Source organism: Silene latifolia, chromosome X, assembly GCF_048544455.1.
Source record: "Silene latifolia isolate original U9 population chromosome X, ASM4854445v1, whole genome shotgun sequence".
Taxonomy (NCBI): domain Eukaryota; kingdom Viridiplantae; phylum Streptophyta; class Magnoliopsida; order Caryophyllales; family Caryophyllaceae; genus Silene; species Silene latifolia.
Genome location: NC_133537.1, coordinates 285495544 through 285515450, shown reverse-complemented (window position 1 = coordinate 285515450; position 19907 = coordinate 285495544). Strand labels below are relative to the sequence as shown.

The 19907-nt window shown below is 37.3% G+C and overlaps 1 non-coding gene across 1 annotated transcript; it reads left to right on the top strand.

Annotated features, from left to right (window-relative positions):
* Positions 1-19254: 19254 nt before the first annotated feature.
* On the top strand, positions 19255-19361 carry LOC141624048 (small nucleolar RNA R71). The gene has a single exon (XR_012533860.1). It is a non-coding gene; the product is annotated as a small nucleolar RNA R71 (small nucleolar RNA).
* The last annotated feature ends 546 nt before the right edge of the window (positions 19362-19907 follow it).

Below are 19907 nucleotides of genomic sequence, written 5' to 3'. Positions count from 1 at the left end.
GTGAAAGATACTAGTATGGTGGAACCAACAGCAGCTGAGATACCAGTGGCAGGGGAGTTTCCATATGTCTTTCCAGATGAAATACCGGGTTTACCACCAAAGAGAAAGATCGATTTCAATGTGGAGTTGAAACCAGGGACGTGACCGATCTATAAGGCCTCGTACCGTATGGGTCCTAAGGAGTTATAGGAGCTGAAGAAACAGTTAAATGATTTGGTGGACAATGGATACATTAGACCTAGTATATCGCCGTGGGGTGCACCAGTCTTGTTCGTGAAGAAGAAAGATAGGAGTTTGTGGTTATGTATAGATTACAGAGAACTGAACCATGTTACAATGAAGAAATTCCTTTACCTAGGATAAATGATCTTTTTGACCAGTTGAGTGGAGCATGTGTCTTTTCAAAGATTGATCTAAGGTCAGGGTACCATAAGGTGAGGATTTGGGATGAAGACATACCAAAGACAGCTTTTCGATCGAGGAATGGTCACTATGAGTATGTAGTGATGCCATTTGGGTTGACTAATGCGCCAGCAGTGTATGAATCTGATGAACCGGGTTTTCAGCCAGTACTTGGATCAGTTTGTGGTGGTGTTTATAGATGACATCTTAGTCTATTCCAAGACTAAGGAGGAGCACGAGGAGCATTTATGGTTGGTGTTGCAAAATCTTCGCAATTGCATGCTATGTTGTCCAAGTGTGAGTTATGGTTAGAGAAAGTGGCTTTTCTGGGCCATGTGATCTCTAAAGAGGGTGTAGCTGTGGATCCTTGCAAGATTGAGGCGGTGTCTAACTGGGAGGCACCAAAGAATGTGGCCGAGATCAGGAGTTTCTTGGGTTTGGCAGGGTACTATCTGTTAGTTATTTAGACCATATTAATACTCATCTTATGATATTAAAATTACAAGTTAATTAAAAGTGGTCTAAATCTACATGCATGCAAAACAATGTATAAAAGAGATGGTCTAAAACCATCTTAAGACAAAAATTCCTTACATTGTTATAAGGCAAAATGGGCACAACTCAAGGACTCCTTACTTGATGTTGTTCTTGTGCTAATGCAATAAGGATGATCCTCCAATAACACCAATTACAAATATAGGTAATCTCTTTTGGTGGCACCCAAGAATCAACCCAAAAACTACTAAAATTAATAACTAGTTAATAATAGTAGTAACCTTGTAATTGTATATTTGATGTACTAATTAATATTATTACTTTGATAATATTATTAGTAAGTTTTTATATGTGTTTTAAGATGAAAAATGATGAAGAAAATAAGAAGAAATATTGGTCTTTTTGGTGATGATGAAAACCGGCCAAAGCACAAATAAAGGACCAAATTTTCTTCAAATTTTTTCAACTAAGAAAATGAGGTGAAAAGATGGGTATTTATAGCCAAATATGGGGAACAAAATATAGTGGAATTTGCCACTTAATGGACACATGTAGTCCTCTAAAAAACCGGAACAATTGGACTGTATTTTGTCCATTTCGGTTTTCGACATTTGCCCCACAAATTCTTATTAGTCTTATATTTAATTATCTTACATAATTAAATATTAATTTAATTATTTAACACTTAAATAATATAAATTAACTACCAATAACTACTTAACCATTAAGTAATCATAAGACCATTTTATCAACATACAATGTGTTAATATTAACCCATTTAGCTAATTCTAGAACTTGTTGTAAAATTTAATAGCTAATTGAATGTACCTCAAAACATATACATATACCGTATAAAATTAATTAATTAACAATTAATTAATAAATTCTAATCATTTATTATTTAAATATCTCATAATTAAATAATAAATCTCTTTGTCCCGAGTTCGTAACCCGTCATCAAATAATACATTTATGTGACTAACTAAGAGTCAAATAATACAAGGAATTGATTATCTCGTATCTCATACAAACAATTAATTTATTCTATTTGGGCGTCATCCTATAGGTGTGACCTAAAGGGATCAGCTGATCACCGCCGTCACACGACAGTAATGTCAAACTCTAGTCAGCCAATCATTACCGATTAACGATGACCAGCTGACAAATAAATAAATAAATAAATCCCTGATATTCCTTTTACGAGATTTAATATGTAAACGCACTCATTGTGGAAGACACTACTCCAACAATCTCCCACTTGTCTGACACAAGTGTGCGTTACCAATTCTCTTGTCCAATAATATCTCCCACTCAATGCAAGATGTATTCCAGGTCGTTCTTGCACGTGATCATATCATAAAGTGGTTTCCTCGATCGGAGAATGACCGATCGGATAATCTACTATAGATCTCATCCCAGCGTGGCCACGCATTCACGGTCATCTCTCCTCGAGTGGCCTTGAGATAAAATATGACTTATAAGGATAATCCCGTTGACCTATTTTCTTCATTCGATCTGATCACAATGACCCAAGAAATGCTCATCGACCTCCTTTTACGGTGCGACCTAGAACAAAAACCAAAGCCACCGGAAAACCGTACCAACTCGGACAAATAGTCACCAGTCTAAAGAATTGACTCGAAGGAATAAATAGAAGTCCTCGCCACGACCTAGCCACAAAAGGACTCTATAAACGGTCACCGTCCGACAAATTGTCTCACAATATGCCTATGTAATCGACCGTCATCACTATGACCATATGACAATCGAACTGTCATCTATCGCCTCACAATCTAGTCACTCCGAGACGTCACCTCATTAAGTAACTAGGGACAAAATACAATGTTAATCCAGTTCACTTAATAGGGTTCGACATTGTCTTTACAACCTATTTGGAGAAAACAAAGTATATAAATTCGGACATAAAAATCAATATAACGATAAATGCAACTTATCACATATGAAATAATAAATACAATATTTGATTATTACATATCATATAATTTACAATGATTCGGCATTCGTCTCAACCCCATCGAAACTACATGACTATCATGTTTAGCTTGAGACAAACGTTTGGTTAAAGGATCGGCGATGTTGTCACCGTCCCAACCTTACAAACCGTAATTTCTTTCCTTTCGATTAAATCTCTAATTACATGAAATTTCCTAAGTACATATCTAGACTTGTTACTAGACTTGGGCTCTTTTGCTTGAAAAATAGCCCCACTTTTATCACAATACAAAGTGATAGGATCCTCGGCGGTCGGAACTACTTTCGGTCCCTCTAAAAATTGCCTATCCAAACAGACTTCCTTTGCGCGGCTTCGTAGGTCGCAATGTACTCGGCTTCCGTTGTAGAATCAGCATCCACTGACTCCTTGAAACTTCTCCAAAGAAACCGCCCCTCCGTTTAACAAAAAGACAAAACCAGCCTGGGATTTCAAATCATCCCTATCGGTTTGGAAACTCGCATCCGTATAACCTCTTATACGTAATTCAGATTCTCCTCCAAACACTAAGAATGAATCTTTAGTCCTTCTCAAGTATTTGAGAATATTCTTGACGGCTATCCAGGTGAATCTCACCGGAGTTTTCTCAAACGACTCGTCATACTCAAAGCATACGAGACGTCGGGACGAGAACACATCATAGCATACATGATCGATCCAACAAAATGAAGCATAGGGAATCGATTTCATGCGTTCAATATCCTTAGGCTCAGTAGGACACTGTGACTTACTCAAAGTGATCCCACTGCCCATAGGTAGAAAACCTCTCTTGGAGTTTTTCATATTGAATCGGTCAAGAATCTTATCGATATAGGATTATTGACTCAATGCTAATATCCTTTTGGATCTATCCCTATAGATTCGGATACCCAAGATGCGCTGAGCTTCTCCCAAATCTTTCATTTGGAAGTGATTTCCCAACCACTTCTTAACAGAAGCAAGCATATCAACATCATTTCCAATGAGTAATATTCGTCCACATAAAGAAGTAAGAAAACAACTTCACTCCCACTAAACTTCATGTATAAACATGGTTCCTCAACACTTCGAGAAAAACCAAACTGTTTAGTAACATGATCAAGACGATGATTCCAGCTCCTTGACGCTTGATTAAGACCATAAATGCATCTCTTAAGTTTGCATACTTTATTAGGATTCTTAGGATCCACAAAACCCTCAGGTTGTGTCATGAACACTTCCTCTTCTAGAAACCCGTTCAGGAAAGCGGTTTTGACATCCATTTTCCATATCTCATAATCATGAAATGCAGCAATCGCTAACATTATCCGAACAGATCTAAGCATAGCAACTGGTGCAAAAGTTTCATCATAGTGTAAACCATGAACCTGAGTGAAACCTTTTGCAACCAATCTAGCTTTGTAGACATCTTTATGTCCATCCATGCCGATTTAGTCTTGAATATCCACTTACACTGAAGAGGTCGAACATCTTTAGGTAAGTCAACCAGATCCCATACCTGATTATCGTACATGGAATCCATTTCGGATTGCATGGCTTCGAGCCATAGCTTAGAGTCAGAACTCATAATAGCTGCTTTATAGGTCTTGGGTTCATCACTTTCTAAAAGTAAAACCTCATAGTCACCATCTTCCTCGATAATACCAAGGTATCTATCAGTGGCGACTAACCCTTTCGACCTCCTAGGTTCGGAAGGAACAATAACCGATTCAGACGTAGAAGGAACATCTTCCTGTATTGTCATATCAGTTTGTGGCTCTTGAACTTCGTCAAGTTCAAATTTTCTCCCACTTTGTCTTCTAGAAATAAACTCTTTTTCTAGAAAGACAGCTTTACGAGCCACAAACACTTTGTTCTCGTTACTATTGTAGAAGTAATATCCACAAGTTTCCTTAGGGTAGCCTACAAAAATACACTTTTCAGAACGAGGTGCAAGCGTATCGTCAGACTTGCTCTTGACATAAGCATCACAACCCCATACTTTCATGTATCGCAGATTCGGGACTTTCCCTTTCCATATCTTATATGGAGTTTTGTCAGTTACTTTAGTGGGACTTTTATTAAGTGATTGTACAACAGATAAAATGGCAAAACCCCAGAATGACTTAGGTAATTCTGTTTGACTCATCATCGATCGAACCAACCATATCTAATAAAGTTCGATTCCTCCTTTCAGCCACACCATTTAATTGTGGTGTGCCAGGAGGAGTTAACTAAGATACAATACCGCAGTTTATAAGGTGATCTTTAAATTCATTGCTTAAGTATTCCCCACCACGATCTGATCGTAATGCTTTAATCTTCTTATTTAATTGGTTTTCTACTTCATTCTGAAACTCTTTGAACTTATCAAAAGCTTCACTTTTATACCTCATTAAGTAGATATACCCATATCTACTCATGTCATCGGTAAAAGTAATGAAATAGTCATAATTACCTCTAGCGTGGATCATCATTGGGCCACACACATTGGTGTGTATTAAACCCAATAACTCACTAGCTCGAGATCCTTTTCCTAGAAAAGGTGAACGAGTCATCTTGCCAAGAAGACAAGATTCGCATGTACCAAATGATTCGAAATCAAAACGTTTAATTACACCAGTTGACACTAGTCTTTTAATGCGCTTCTCATTGATGTGTCCTAATCGACAATGCCATAAATAAGATAGATCAGGATCACCTGTTTTGAGTCTTTTATTATCTAAATGATAAACATCGTTGCAAGTATCTAGAATATAAATACCATTGATTGAAATAGCTTGACTATATACAATCCCATTAAGGGAAAAAGTACAACACTTGTCTTTAATTACAAAAGAAAACCCTTCTGTGTCTAACACAGATACGGATATTATATTCTTAGATAGCGTTGGTACAAAATAACAATTATTAACATGCAAATCCAAACCCGAAGCTAAACTAAGTACATAAGTTCCTACTGAGACGGCAGCTACTTTAGACCCGTTTCCCATTCGGAGATCGACATCACCTTTAATTTGTTTAGCTTTCTTATGCTTTTTAGGCCCTGCAAATGATTGCACAAGTGAGAACCACAACCAGTATCTAATACCCAAGTTGTATTTGAAGCATAATTTATGTCTATCATAAAAGATTCAGTTGAGAAATTACATGTCGGCTTCACAATGCCAGCTTTTATGTCATCCAGGTACTTTGTACAATTACGTCTCCAATGTCCCTTGTTATTACAATAATTACAAGTATCTTTAAGAGGATTACCCTTTATGGATTTAGGCTTGGTAGAGCAATTCGCAATTGCTTTACCTTTGCCCTCCACCTGAACGGGCTTCTTACGTGCGTTCCTCTTAAACTGCTTCTTCCCCTTCACGTTAATCGCAAGCACATCTTTCCTTGTACTCCCACTCAATCCCATGTCCTTATCTGCTTGCACAAGCAGAGAATGGAGCTCATGTAAACTCTTTTTCATGTTCGTCATATTGTAATTTACCCTAAATTGGGTAAATCCCTTGACGTGCGAGAGAGAGTGGAGCACTCGGTCCACCACAAGTTCGTCGGGGATCTTGCATCCCAACCCCTCTAAAGTTTCCACGTACTCAATCATTTTAAGTACGTGTGAACTTACAGGTTGACCATCTTTGAGGTTAGCCTCAAAGAAACGAACAATGTGTCATCATCTTTGAATTATTCTCGGGGTTTGAGAAAACATAGTTGAACGCCTCGAGAATACTTCATGTGCATCACGAAACTTGACACATTGCCTTTGTAAAGCAGGATCCATTGAAAAAATCAAAACATTTTTTATTGCAGCGGATTCCTTTTGATAATTTGAAAAAGCCTCCCTTACATCGGCAGTGGCTCTAGTACTAGGCGAAGGGGGAGAGGGATCGACAAGGTAACGTAATTTGCCATCACCTGCGGCAGCTAATCGAAGTTGTTCTTCCCAATCTTTAAAATTACTACTGTCGGCTTTTAAAACATATTTGTCCAGAAAAGAACGTAGCCATGAATCTCTAGTTATTGTGGCGGTTTCACTAGTAGAAGTCATCGTGATTACTACAAAGGAAATAAAGGAAAGATTAACATTTATCGTCTAGAAATATTTAACTTGTGAAACTATTTAACAAGTTCCCATTTATATAATGATCTCCCACTGAATTATATAAATTCTTCCAAGATCCAATTTTATATAAACACGGGCACGGTGGACCGATTCAACTCATATTTATATAAATTTGGTGAGTCAACAACTTTGACTGATTCTACTACTAGAACTCTTGGTTGACGGATTTTCTTAAAATCTATCTTTTAGCCCCAGAATAAATATGCGCACGGTGGACCGATTCAACCCATATTTACCCGTTGAGACCAACCAATTTTCACGCGTAATAACTTTTATTACCCTACTTACCCAACGTAAAAAGAGTGTACCTCGGTGATCCGAACCTACCTCTAATGAAGAAGGGATTCAAAGGTGCTATTATTTGGTAAGACTTAATCTCAATTTTAAACAAATGTGAGAGATCTTATCAAATTAATTGTCTATCACTTTTAAGTGAACTAAATTGGTGAATGCTAGACAATTAAATCGATAACAAAAAAATAAAACATGTAGTGACGATTTGGCATGAATGCATAAAAGAATTAAAACAAACAAGTCCTAATATGGCCACCTAGTTAATCTAATTAACTAAAATTATTACACTTCGGAAACCAACTCCTTGGTCCCTTGAGTCTTCATAAATAGGCCTCCTTCTTTAGGATTTCGGAACGCCTTTCCGAAAACACCGTCTTCATGAAAACTCCGTCTTTAGATGCTTCATCTAATTAATAATAATTAAATTACATAACAATAACCTATTATACAATTTGTAATAAAATTAAAATAAAAACTATTAATTAATTACAAATTAGGCGATGCGAAATCGCAATTAATTACAAAACAAGTCGATATTCCCTTACATTTCGGGAAATACCAACTTCTACCTATGGCCATATTAGGAAAAATTACATAATTATAATTCTAAAAACCATTAATCTAAATGAATAATAAAATGCATTATGGAAAATGACATGCCAAATCGTCTAACTTACCAACAATGATCATTTGAGCTTGCCTTGACGGAATTTTTACCAATAAAAATTCATAATCAATTCTTAAAACAATTTTAAGACTTACTCATCATATTAATCTGGTCTAATATCAAATAATTATTCTCAAAAATTATCTTGAATTTATATGGGAATTAAAATACAATTGTGACAAAAAATGATATAATAATTCACAATTATCATACAAAAATTCCATTTAATATAAAAATTCTTGGAAAAATAAATTTCAAAACCATGAACATTCTGGTCTTACACCAAAAATGCCATGCAAGTGAAAACTTTTGTTTTTAAAATTTATTTAAAAAGATTTCACAATTTAATCGGTAAAGCGATAATTTTTACGATTTAATTCTAAATCAAACCATAAAAATTGAAATGACTTCAAATAAAATTTTATACATTTTGGAACAATTTCCAGGAGCTAAAAATTCAGAAATTTCTAGCCCTAAAATTAAATCAATATTTATTTACAAAATAACCATTATTTACCCATTTTTATCAAATAAAAATTAATAAACAACCTAAATTAATCACATTAATTTAAAGTTTATATTTTTCACATAAATAGAACATGCATGTGGTTATTTATAAATAAATATGCATAAAATTAACATGGAACCAAATTTAATTATCTCTTAATTAATTTTAATGCATTTTTACTCAATTTTATGTCATTTTAAGTTATAAAAAGTGGAAAAATTTAACAAAAATCAAATTTTCGTCCCATATCATTCTAAGACCAGATTATTTACATGCAAGACTATATTATGTGATAAAACGAATTTTAGTAACATAATATCAATTTTATTAATTTATCTCATAAATTACTAAAATCGTTTTAAGAAAACATGCATGTATTTAACAATGCTCTGATACCACTTGTTAGTTATTTAAACCATATTAATACTCATCTTATGATATTAAAATTACAAGTTAATTAAAAGTGATCTAAATCTACATGCATGCAAAAGAATGTATAAAAGAGATGGTCTAAAACCATCTTAAGACAAAAATTCCTTACATTGTTATAAGGCAAAATGGGCACAACTCAAGGACTCCTTCCTTGATGTTGTTCTTGTGCTAATGCAATAAGGATGATCCTCCAATAACACCAATTACCAATATAGGTAATCTCCTTTGGTGGCACCCAAGAATCAACTCAAAAACTACTAAAATTAATAACTAGTTAATAATAGTAGTAACCTTGTAATTGTATATTTGATGTAGTAATTAATATTATTACTTTGATAATATTATTAGTAAGTTTTTATATATGTTTTAAGATGAAAAATGATGAAGAAAATAAGAAGAAATATTGGTCTTTTTGGTGATGATGAAAACCGGCCAAAGCACAAATAAAGGACCAAATTTTCTTCAAATTTTTTTAACTAAGAAAATGAGGTGAAGAGATGGGTATTTATAGCCAAATATGGGGAACAAAATGTAGTGGAATTTGCCACTTAATGGACACATGTAGTCCTCTAAAAAACCCGAACAATTGGACTGTATTTGGTCCATTTCGGTTTTTGACATTTGCCCCACAAATGCTTATCAGTCTTATACTTAATTATCTTACATAATTAAATATTAATTTAATTATTTAACACTTAAATAATATAAATTAACTATCAATAACTACTTAACCATTAAGTAATCATAAGACCATTTTATCAACATACAATGTGTCAATATTAACCCATTTAGCTAATTTTACAACTTGTTGTAAAATTTAATAGCTAATTGAATGTACCTCAAAACATATACACATATCGTATAAAATTAATTAATTAACAATTAATTAATAAATTCTAATCATTTATTATTTAAATATCTCATAATTAAATAATAAATCTCTTTGTCCCGAGTTCGTAACCCGTCATCAAATAATACATTTATGTGACTAACTAAGAGTCAAATAATACAAGGAATTGATTATCTCGTATCTTAGACAAACAATTAATTTATTCTACTTGGGCGTCATCCTATAGGTGTGACCTAAAGGGATCAGCTGATCACTGCCGTCACACGACACTAATGTCAAACTCTAGTCAGCCAATCATTACCGATTAACGATGACCAGCTGACAAATAAATAAATAAATCCCTGATATTCCTTTTACGAGATTTAATATGTAAACGCACTCATTGTGGAGGACACTACTCCAACACTATCGACTGTTCGTGAAAGACTTTTCCAAGATTGCCAGACCTATGACAGCGTTGATGAGGAAAGAGAACAAGTTTCGTTGGGATGAAAGTTATGAGATGGCGTTCCAAACATTTAAGGAGTGTTTGACCACAGCTCGAGTCTTAGCTTTACCTGAAGGGATTGAGAATTTCGAGGTGTATACAGATGCTGCGAAGAATGGGTTGGGTTATGGGTTGATGCAGAACGGGAAAGTTATTACCTATACTTCTAGGCAATTAAAGTCTTTTGAGGAGAACTATCCGACGCATGATCTAGAGTTGGGTGCAGTTGTGTTTGCTCTCAAGATTTGGAGACCCTATCTATATGGGGCGACCTTTAAGGTGTTTTCCGATCACAAGAGTTTGAAGTACATCTTTACCCAAAAGGAGTTGAACATGAGATAGAGGAGGTGAATGGAGCTCATAGGAGACTATGACATGGATATTATATACCATGAAGGGAAGGCTAATGTGGTGGCCGACGCGTTGAGCAGGAAGAGTGTGCATTCTCTATGCACAGCTATGTCACTGATGACGCTAATAGATGAAGTGACCAAGATGGGGATACATGTGATCCAGAAGGGGGATGCTAGGGGAGATTTGACAGTTCAGCCCGATTTTTATGATGATATTAGCAGGAAACAGGCTCTTGATCCCGAGATTAAGAAGTGGTGGTCGGACTATATCTTTTCGGTTACTTGTCGTTAGGAGAACCTAGACCAAAACACAATTTATAACTTCACCAACAACTCTACAATTAGTAAAGAGGCAATTAAAGGTCGGATCCCAAGGGACGGGAATTGAGATGAGATTTGTATTGCAACTAGCGGTGTGTTAGGGGTGTCACAATTGGGGTTGATGTAGAAGATCACTAAACTAAATAGCAATGAAAGTAAACAAGCAAGATGAATTAAAAGAGATGTAAACAATTGATAAAAAGCACTAGGGTGTCATGGGGTCATAGGGGATTCATGGGAATTGATCATACAAACATGTTCTCAAATTATAAGCAAGCAATTATTGTTGTGATGGATTGAGTTGGTTTATATCTTACAATCCTAGGAAAGTTTGGGTCCCGGAGCCGAATCGATTAGATTGTACAACACCTACAAGTCGACTTAGTCTTCCCTACTGAACAACATGCATGGTCTAATGAGACTCGAGTTGGTTTATGTCTTACAAGTCTCATTGAAAAGATAAGTGATGGGTAAAAAATGCAAGGATTCATAGGCTCGCATTTCATCAAACATAACATGTGCATGAGTTGAGATCAAAACAAGCAAGCAAATAAACCACGAAAGCATATTAATTTAAGCATGAATCATTTCCCATGTTGGTTTCCCCTAATTACCCATTAAACCTAGCTAAGGAACTACTCACTCATTATCATGTTGAACATGCTAGCAAGGTTGTCAATCATATCAACAAAGTGAAACATGATGAATAAATGAAAGTAATTAGCAATAATAAAAAGGGATTAAGAGAATTATACCTACTAATGATTCCAATAATAAAGCAAAGAATAAAAGAAGTACTTGATGCTTGATTGAGAGGTTGTCAATCTCCCAATAATAACCCAAATAATCTTCAATTACCCAAAATAAAGGATGAACAAGAGAGAAATTAAGGAAATAAAACTTGTATTAAAACTTGATTAATTGTTGATTACAATACTTAAGAGAGATTTGATTGATATTAACTATACTAAAGATTGCTAAGAAGAACATGCTCTTCTAATTAGACTAATGGGGTATTTATAGTGGGGATTAGGGGTAGGAATTAGGGTTAACTAAGAGCTTAAATGACGATTAAGTCCCTATTTAAGGAAACGCCGGTATTTTTGGAAGGATGGGCATCTTTCTTGGATCTTGAAGAAACGAAATTGTCTGCCTGGAAATCCGTGCGTCTTTAGCACGGGACGGGCGGATTCTGGGGTCTCTGCCCGGGCGTCTTGGGGAGAAGACGGGCGTCTTCAGGAGTTGCTGCCCGGGCGTCTTAGAGTGAAGACGCACGGATTGTGAAGGTGGAGGACGGGCGTCTTCTGGACAATCCGCACGGATTGCTGTGCAGTTTCATTTCTTCTTCTTTGCTTCCTTTTTCTTCATAAGATCCTTGGGGATTTCCTCGGGGATGCAAGGATCTTTTCTCATCATTGCCCATTTACCATAGTATGTACAAAGGCTTTCTAATCTTGTCTCTCCTTGATGCTTGGTCATTTGAATTTAATCAATTTAGTCTCGTTTTGCCATGATAATGCAAGGTTTGCACTTCTTTCCTACCAAGGACACAAAACCTCAAAGAATATGCAAAACAAAGAACTAAAGACAATAAATGACCCAAATATGCACTAAAAAGCATGGGAACAAGGCTAATTCGGGGACTAAATATGCTCTAATTATGGACACATCAAATATCCCCAAACCGAACCTTTGCTCGTCCCGAGTAAAGAGGTGACAAAGACTAGGACCATTATTTAAACTAACCTAATAATATAGCCGATATGAGACAATTAGCGGGTCTCACTCCGCCCCTTCAACTCACAACAAGACAACCATGAGGTAGGATGCCTTCTTGCAAGGCAAGGTGGTTCTTGCCAAAATGGCGATACATCCAAACATTAAGCACACAAAATCAAATAATGGATGCCTCTGCAAAAGAATAGCCACTTTCCTCATCTAAGTGGCGGAAATTATCTACAAGGGAAGCAATTCAAGGGTATACACTCCTTCATAGATGCAATTTCTTCAAACTACTAAGCCTAGAAGGATACCAATAAATCACCTCCAAGTTGTGTCAAGCTAGGGTACCTTTGTCCTCAATCGTTAAATGCTTTTGTCAAGAGTAGACTCCCTATGGTATTAGAAACACTGGAGGATCGCGGAATTCCCCCTCTTGCCTAGACAAGAAGAAGGGTCGTCCCCTCTCTACCATGCACAAAAATGGATACGATGGATAAAGGGATCGATAGATATTTGAGTTTCACTTTGGGAGTTTGCTTTTGTTTTTATTTTTCCCCCCAATTTCTTGTGGCATATAACATTTGAGAACACTTTCTTGCCATTTCTTTTTTATTTTTGGCATTTCAACACTTGACAACTTTCAACTTTTTGCATTTCTTTTGAACATTTTCAAAGTCACCCCATATGTAGTGAGGGTGGCTTATATTTGAAGCTTTAGGAGTTCTATTTTTGCTCCTCTTTTCATTTGATGCATTTTTTTTTTTGCAAACTTTCTTTCACTTTTCATTTCATTGAACTCAAATTGATTTCTTTTTGTGCCCATTCCCTTTGATAACAAAAATGTGGTAGAACATGGATGATGGATGGATGGATGCATGGTTTCAAGGGTCACCTTGGAATAAACGGTAGCCAAGGAGTTATCACACCACAAGGTACTCTTGACTAGGCCTTAATCCATGGGTCAAAGGATACTAGCATGACACATCCTAGGGTGTTTTACAAGTATTCTAACAAGCAAAGTCTTAAGAAGAAAAGGCATCTACTAGGGCCTATATACACTTGTCAAGTTTCCCAAGTAGACGGCTTCGCAAAATTTTTCTAACATGCAAACTATATGCCATGATGCAACTAACATATAAACATCCTAATGCAAATGATTCTACCAACTAATATGACATATACACTAAATGCAAGTCCTAAGTTCACATTGTTTACCGCATCAATCAAAATAAAGCCACATAGTCATTAACATAAAGAGGAAAAAGGAGATTGGAAAGATCATACCATGCGGTCTTCAACATCCTCATGTCTCGAATGTGGCGTAGTCGATCAATGTGAACAAGGGTAAAACAAACACAATATATACAACAATATATACATGACTACACTACAAAGGAAATGAACTTGTTTTTGGTTTTTCAATTTTTCAAATTTTTATGGGTTTTTTTCGAAATTTTTCAATTTTTTTGGATTTTGGAATAAAAGTTAAGTTAGAATTCCCCATCCCCACACTAATATGGGCATTGTCCTCAATGGCCAAAATGATGGGAAATCATGCAAGCATGATGCATGAATTCTACACTAAATGCAAGCTACACTAATCTACACTACATGATGCATGGTTTTTGTTTATGACGGAGAGCGTAATTTAGATTACCTCCCGTTGTGTATGTATGTACTTCCCCAAACCGAGTTAGACATTATTTCTAATGTCCTAAGGATGGGTGTAGTTCATGCACACACGATGCAATGCATGAAACTAAATTTGTCATTTTGGATTTTCAAAAGTGGGAACAATAAAATAAGAACACCTCAATGGGGCCGAGGTGTTAGTCCTCTATGTTGCTCGGACTACTCCAATCATGATCAAGATAAATAAATAAAACAAAGAGAGAAATAGACAAACCTCAAGAGGGTAGGAGCCTCCAAAGCTTGCTAATCTTCCATCATATCATCATCATCATCTTCCTCAATAGAAGTGGACTCATCACCACTTCCTTCTTCACTTTCTTGTTCACTTTGTTCATCATCCTCTTCTTCTTCTTCACTAGCCTCTTCATCAATGCTATCACTAAACGCATCACCGACAACCTCATCGTCACCCGGAATCTCACCTCTAGATGCACTCGAAAAGAAGACTTCCTTATCCGCCCAACTAGGCAAAGGACATGAAGGATCAAGTAGTCCTTGCCTAGCTAAATGTAGGAGGGGTGGATATTGGGCTAAGTAAGCATCTTCCCAATCCTTAAAAGTCATATAATCTTTGCTTGCTTCAACATCTTCGGGAACTCTTAGTACTTGAAAGGATAAGGTGGTGTGACAATGGAATAGGAGGGCATTTCAATTTCACCCCTTTGTTGTCGGATAATGTATTCGGCCTCTTTTGAGAAGGGAAGGAGGTAGTTGGTCCGATGGACACTCAAACGACAAATCCTTGAAGGTAAAGTAAAAGATCTAGCCTCACTAGTGAGCCACCCATACTTGGTGTCAAGAGGGTTATGAGAGACCCACTTGTATTTGTTTATCATAGCATCCACATCAATGAGATGACCACCCTTTTTCGCCACATACTTGCTATCCTTGTTGAAGTTCGGATCAAAGTACTTAGCCAAAAGAGTGACTAGACCTCCATTCACAATAACGGTAGTGCCTTGCTTCCCACAATCAACATTTAGCCATCTATCCACCAAAAGCCTTAGAGAATTGAAAGGCTTGGTGAATTCCCTTCCAATATTTAAGGCCGACTCAAGAAGAACAAAATCGAGCTTGGTAAAGTGGTTGGTGTCTTTTCTTATAATGATGGTATTCCCTATGACCTTGTGCCACACTCTAATGCCCGGATGGTGGACTAATAGAGCGCGACTAGCATGAAAGTTCTCAAATTTCCTTCCGGAAATTGCCCCCCAAAGAGGAGCGGGGTCATACTTGCCAACATTCTTGAAATAACTAGGTGAATCACTAAGACCCAATGCTTTACCCATTTCCTCAAAGGTGATGCGCCTACTAACATTAGCAAGGCAGAACTCGATGTTTTCCATAGTCTCAACCTTTGTAACTTTCAAAGAACTCAAGAATTCTAAGGTAAGGGAGGGGTATGTCAATTCTTTTGTTGCAAACAATTTGCCCAACCCCATGGCTTCAAAGAAGGCTCTAGTTTGCTCAAGGACACCCAACTTATCTAAGGCATCTTCACAAATAAACTTGGTGGATAGAAAGGATTTTCTAGCATACTTGGCAAAAGTTTCCCTATGGGAGTTAGAGATGAAAATTACCTCCGGATAGTTCGAAAGTTGAGAAATTTCCGGAGTAGTAGAAGTTGTTGCTTCCAAGGGAGGTTGTTGTTGTTGCACTTCCAAGTTTGAACTAGCTACCACCATAGCCAATGAGGCTTTCTTTGCTTGAAGGCTCTTTTGCCTTGTTGATAGTGCCTTTGCCTTAGGTGCCTTTGTTGCTCCTTTTGTCCTTGCCATTGATGCTTGAACCAAGAAAAGAGTGAAAATCTTCAATTTCCAAGTATACCCAAATCGATTTTAAGATGAAAGGCTTTGCCTTTATGAATTTAAAAATCGACTCAAAGGTTGAAGATTTTGGTGCTTGGTTTGATTTTTGTTGAAAGAGGAGTGATTAATTTTTGTTGAAAGGATGTTTTGATTTGATTTTGATGAATGTGGTTGAGGAAATCTTGTTTTGGTGATGGAGAGGATGAGGGTTTTGAGTTTTGGGGTTTATGGGTAGTGTTTTTAATGATGGAATGAAGAAATGAATGGGGGAGGGGGTTTATAAAAGACCCGAAAAATTTGAATTGCAGGGGGAAGACGGGCGGTTTTCCTTCGGGACGCCCGGATTCTGTCTGTTCTGAGCTTCAGGATTCTCGCCTAAAGATGGGCGTCTTTGAGCAAAGACGCTCGGATTGTTCAGCTGCGCGACGGGCGTCTTTCACTGAAGATGGGCGGATTCCTTTCCAGTGATTTTTCTTGTATTTCTCAACCAAAAAGACGGGCGTCTTCTCTTGCAGGACGGGCGTCTTTTTGAGGACGGGCGGATTCTTTTGCAGGACGCCCGGATTTGTCAACAGTCCCAAAATTTTAAAAATTCAGCTCAGAGGGACGGGCGTCTTTTGACAAATATGCCCGGGTTGCCTGAAGACGGGCGGATTCTCTTGAAAACGCTCGGATTCTACCCCTTTTAACCGGATTCAGTTCCATCCGTGTACTTGCTTATCCCTTGTCATTTTTCATTCTTCAAAATCCCGTGTTCTTCATTGTGGGGGCACTACTAAGGCATGGATAACCTAGGCAATTGCTATCCCCACACTAAGCTAAAGCACTACACATCAATTGAAATCATTAGTCCCTCCCTCACTTCTCTCAAAAATGATAATTATCTTGATCAAGGTATAAAAATCCAAGAATGACAAAAAATGCAATGTAAGAATTAAAATGCGAGTTAGGGAGTTAGAAATATTTACAAATGGTGGTTTAGGGAGGACTCCACCAAACTCTCATCTTTAGTGAGATGTCATGGGGGCATGTCCAAGGTGTTGTTGATGTTGCTCAACCCCTTGAACAAATAATCAAAAGCTTGTTCATTATCATGATATAGATCTTAAATAGATCTTTGCCCTTGTTGTCGGTCTTGATCGATAGCATTACCAATATAGGGATTGAAAATCCCTTCAAACTCATCGTCCCAAAGACCACAAACTTCATCTACTTCATCACTAAAGATCTCTTGAGTTGATAGAGACAACTCTCCCATTTTCTTGTCTTGGCCAATGAGGCCATCCTCTTCATTGCTTGACTTTGGTGAGCTTTTCAAGCTCTCTTTGTCACAATTCACTTGCTCTTTGAATGGAGCATCTTCAATTTTCTTTTTCCATTGGAATTCCGACTTCTTCCTATCATCCTTCCGGCTATAATGATCAATCATAAAACATGGTTCATGCAAACGGGGAGCTCTCATGGTCTTGTCAAGATTGAAAGTTATGCTCTCATCTCCAACTTCTAGAGTGAGCTCTCCATGTTTCACATCAATCACCGCACCCGAGGTGTGTAAGAAAGGTCTTCCTAGAATGATTGGTATGTTGGAATCTTCTTCCATGTCAACAATGACAAAGTCCAGCGGGATGAAAAATTTCCCAATTCGTACGGGAACATCTTCCCATATCCCTAATGGTGTCTTCGTCGATCTATCGGCCATTTGGAGTGTAATATTGGTGCATTTAAGCTCTACCATCCCCAACCTTTTACTCACCGAGTACGGCATAACACTCACACTAGCCCCTAGATCACATAAGGCTTTGTTGATCGTGGTGTCGCCAATGGTACACGGTATTGAGAAGCTTCCCGGATCCTTGAGTTTTGGAGGTGAACTCCCTTGAAGTATTGCACTACTCACCTTAGTGAAGGCGATAGTCTCAAGCTTCCGGATCGACTTCTTCTTTGTGAGGATGTCTTTCATTTATTTTGCATAGGCCGGCACGTGATTGATTAATTCCGTGAAAGGAATCGAGACTTCCAAATTCTTCACAATTTCCATAAATTTTCCAAGTTGGTCATCAAATTTGGGCTTGGCTTGACGACTTGGAAAAGGAAGTCTAATCACAACGGGCTCGTTCTCCTTGACCTTGTCTTCATTTTTCTTTGAAATTTCTTCTTTTGATGGTTCCCCATCCTTAGAGTTTTGCACAATTTCTTCTTTATCACTAGCTTCCACAACTTCATCCTCAACTTGCTTTTTCGGTGCTTCATACCTTGTACCACTCCTCAAGTGAATGGCACTAACCATTTCATGTCTTGGGGGATTACTTTGAGGTGGTAATTGCCCCTTTTGTCTTTGTGAGTTTGAGGATGCTAGTTGAGTCAATTGGGTTTCCAACAGTTTGGTGTGAGCTAGGATGTTGTTGATGGTGGTTTCCTTTGCTTGACTATCTTTTTGCATTTGAGTGAAAAACTCTTGTTGATTTTTTTGCATTTGAAGGACCGCTTTTTGAACATCAAAACCTTGGTCATTTTGTTGATTGTATGGAGATTGATTTTGGTAACCTTGGTTTTGGTTGTAAAAGGGTCTTTGATTTTGCTTTCTCATTGGAGGTGGGGTGTATGTTGTTTGAGGGTTTTGAACATTTTGGCTTTTGTATGAGGGATTTGGATGGAACTTGGTGTTTTCATTGTAATAGTTGGAATAAGGGGTACCACTCCTGTATGCTTGAAAAGCATTCACTTGTTCATTTGTTCCCCTACATTCACTTTGGTCATGTCCCAAAGTTCCACAATCCTCACATATCCCACTTGGGATTAATGAAGATGCCGTCATGGCATTAACATGATGCTTTGGTGATTTTGAGGCTTCTTCAAGTCTAGCCATAGCTTTTTCAAACTTCAAATTGATGGTATCAATGTGAGCACTAAGTTGAGCACCCAATTGAGTAACAGAGTCCACTTCATGCCTCCCTCCTCTAGTAGCCTTGCAAGGTCTACTATATTGTGAGTTATGGACCGCCATTTCCTCAATTTTGTTCCAAGTTTGATTGTCATCAACTTCGGTGAACATTCCATTTGATCCCATGTTGAGAATGTTCCTTGAATCTTCATAAAGACCGTTCCAAAATTGTTGTACCAAGAACCACTCGCTAAGTCCATGGTGAGGACATGAGCGACAAATTCCTTTGAATCGCTCCCAAGCTTCATACAAAGATTCTTCATCCCTTTGCTTAAAACCCGTAATTTGAGCTCTTAGCATGTTAGTCTTTTCCGGTGGATAGAATTTTTTGTAGAAAGCTAGAGCCAACTTTTTCCAAGAATTAATTCCTAGTGTGGCCTTATCAAGGCTTTTCAACCATTGTTTCGCGGTGCCAATTAGAGAAAAAAGAAATAAGACCCATCAAATTTGGTCTTGAGTTACACCGGTTTGAGAAATCGCATCACAATAATCGCAAAAAGCCTCCATATGAGAGTAAGGGTCTTCACTAGGCATCCCCCCAAATTGGCTTCTTTCGACTAATTGGATAAATGCGGATTTGGCAATGAAATTTCCGGTTAGATGTTGTGGTGTGGGAGTACCATTGGGTAGGTTCTCCTCGGTGGGTACGGAATGTGATGAAAACTTAGGCATTGTGGGTTGATTTTGTGTTGGGTTCTCCTCACCTTCTCTTGCAAAAGGGTTGATGAACTCAATAGTTGTTTAAATATCTACAACCTCACCAATACCTCTCAAATTTCTCCTAGCAAGTCTTCTATTGGTTGTCAAAGTTCTTTCAATTTCGCGATCAAAGGGTAACAAGTAACC